At 49.0% G+C, this 2,721-nt stretch overlaps 1 pseudogene across 1 annotated transcript; it reads right to left on the bottom strand.

Moving 5' to 3' along the window:
* Nucleotides 1-16: 16 nt before the first annotated feature.
* On the bottom strand, nt 17-418 carry LOC103812106 (annotated as a pseudogene). The gene has a single exon (XR_624812.1). The product of XR_624812.1 is annotated as a short stature homeobox protein pseudogene (transcript).
* Between the last annotated feature and the right edge of the window lie 2,303 nt (nt 419-2,721).

Here is a 2,721-nt window from a genome sequence, read left to right as displayed (position 1 = left end):
GGGCCGGGGCCGGGGCCGGGGCCGCCGTGATCGGCTCTCCCCCGTTGCGGAGACCGGGGACAGGGGACTGGGGCTGCCGGCAACAAGCATGGGGCAGAGGGCGCCCAGCCCCGCTCTTACCTTCCGCCGTTCTGCCCGTGCTGAACTCCTTCAGTTTGTCCTTGTCGCTTTCTACGTGGTCTTTGAAAAGATGCACCGGGCAATGGTTGCTGCTCTCAGTCATGTCCTGCAGGTTAGAGTCAGAGTTTCCAAGCTCCCTAGAGCGAGCCAACCCACTCTCCAAAACTTCCCTGTACGTGATCGTCTCCTTCTTGTTGCTGCTGCCACTGCCGCTGCTGCTCTCTTTGCTTTTCTGGTCAAAAGATTTGGATACAAAAGCCGTAAGTTCTTCCATGGCTGCCCGGTGATCTTATCCACAGAGATCCACTTGTTTTCAATCGGAGATGTGGCCGTCCTCCGCACGCTGGTTTTGCACGTAGAAGATGGGCTGTATAGGGTTAGATCACTCCTGCTGTTATTTATGCCTTTCAATTTGAGATCACACTATTTATACATGGCTACCTCAGCCCAACCCCCAGCTCTCCCTGTCTCCAGCAATTACTGACTGCTCCATAGTCGCAGGCGGACTCCGAGCAGCTATCTCCCCCACCTCAGTCCAGCAATTGGCTTTCCTTTCATTTCATCACTCTTTGGCATCTTTGCACCTTGATTTAGGGAGGCAAAGAGGCAACAGCGAAAAAGAGGGGGAGAGGGAGAGAGAGAAATAAAAGGGAGGGAGGGGAGAAGAAGAAAACATGAAAATAGGTATCTGCATTCTGTAAATGGGTTGCAGAAATGAAAGTCGAGGAAGACTTAATTGATTGTAAGGACATCCTGTGCGTGGCAACACTGTGAGTAAAAACGGACCCACAGCTAATCAAATAACTGTGCTCCTGCAATTAAATGTATCGCTGTCAAGAGGAAAAGAAAATGAGTGTTCAATAAAAAAGGTAATGAATAAAAAGCCGGAGACGTGCATTTGTTGTAATCAATGGAATTTCTACCTGATTTGCTATTTAGCTAATTTCTCTTAATTAAATGGTCAAAATAATCTGCAAACCAAAAATGCTGTTTTAAGAGTGTTGCCTGTTCTGGAGAGCGGTGGGTGGGTGGGTGCACGGAGGGGGACGTGTACTGCAGCTAAACAAGTTGTGAGGTGCCTCGGAGATCCGTGTCGGTGTGTTCGGAGGATTTGGAGTGGGTTGCTTGGCTAGGAAGTGTGGGGGTACCATAGGTAGGGGTCTCTCTCCAGACGTGTGTAAACATTGCAGGATCTGTTTTCTTGGTCACTGTTATTATGTCGTCTGAAGATACTGTTGGGGAAATAAAAACCTAAAATGTTCTTTTTGTTTGTAGAGCTATTTCTCTGCGTGCAGCAGAAGGGTAATTTGTTAACAAGAGAGTTTGTACACGACAAATAGAGGATCAAACCGTTCTTTTTTCTTTTCTTATTTTTTTCTTTCCAACGAAACATATCCTGATGGATTAGAAATAGGACTGGCAATAATTTCCCCACCTTGTTCTTGGTAGGCTGCAGTTATTTTTGTTGTACTCCTGGAATAATTGTTATTCTGTGCGCTTGAAGGGCTGCCTGAAATTCGTCTCCAGATAGCAGCGCCGGCATTTCCAGCGCCTATCCCCACCGTTTGATCCTCACGCGGTGTCGACTTTCCAGCTATTTATTTCTATCCCCTCTCCTCGGGCTTTAACGCGAAGGGTTATTTGGTAGTTAGAGGAATTTTGTCTTCTGGTCGTTTGGCTTTTTTACATCCTTTTCGTTCCCTCGCCTAGAGTTTGAGATCATCAGAGCCCATCATCACGCCACCCTACGCTCTGAATCGCAACCAAAGGAGGCTCCTTGCTGGAGCAAGGGACCATTGTTTCTTTTCCGGGGGAGTGTGGGGCTGCTCTGAAAACTATCGGAACATTAAAACACTAAAAATACGTTTAATTAATCCAAAGGTGCCCCCAGCACCAGAGTTAACACCTCCACAGGAGGAGGGGAAAAAATAATAATCGAGGAAGCAATTAATAATGGGCTTAAAAAAAAATCAATCACCCCCTGTGAGAATTTAAAATGATTATCTAGGGGACAAGGATTGATCATTTGATCTCGGCACTGCGGATATCCCTGACATTTATTATATTGTCATGTCTCGGTGGCATCCTTCCTCCAGAGTTCGTTTAACAAGTGAGGGAGCCGAGGAAGCCTTACAACTTAACAAACAGGTCTTGTCATCGCAAACGCCAATCAAATCCAAGGCTCTAATGTATATCACACGGCACCACATAAATAATAAAGGCAAACGATAGACGGGGAAGTAACGTATGGCTAAGGAAAAATCCCGGCACGACACGCTGCTTGTGCCTCTCTCATGCAGTCTGCGTGTGTTAGGGCTCGTGGTGGATTGTCGCACACGCCGGTGGCATGATGCGAGGGTGTCACGGACACGCGGGGACACGGGCACCCGCTCCCGTGGGGGAGAGGCTCCGTGCCTGGGCTGAGCCGCCGCCGTGGAAACTTCCCCCAGCCTTCGGCTCGACCGGCACCGATCCCCCCTCCTCTCCCGGTACCCAGCCTCCCTCTGCCTCCCTCGCAGCAAGTAGCAAATAAGGATAAATATTTACTGACTCCGCTTCTCCAGCCCGGAGTGCCACGGTGCGCTTCGGCTTCCCCGAGCC

This window comes from Acanthisitta chloris, unplaced genomic scaffold (genome assembly GCF_000695815.1).
Source record: "Acanthisitta chloris isolate BGI_N310 unplaced genomic scaffold, ASM69581v1 Scaffold45911, whole genome shotgun sequence".
In the NCBI taxonomy this organism is placed as follows: Eukaryota; Metazoa; Chordata; class Aves; order Passeriformes; family Acanthisittidae; genus Acanthisitta; species Acanthisitta chloris.
The sequence above is the reverse complement of the archived record's forward strand: the minus strand, read 5'-3'. Positions and strand labels throughout refer to the sequence as shown.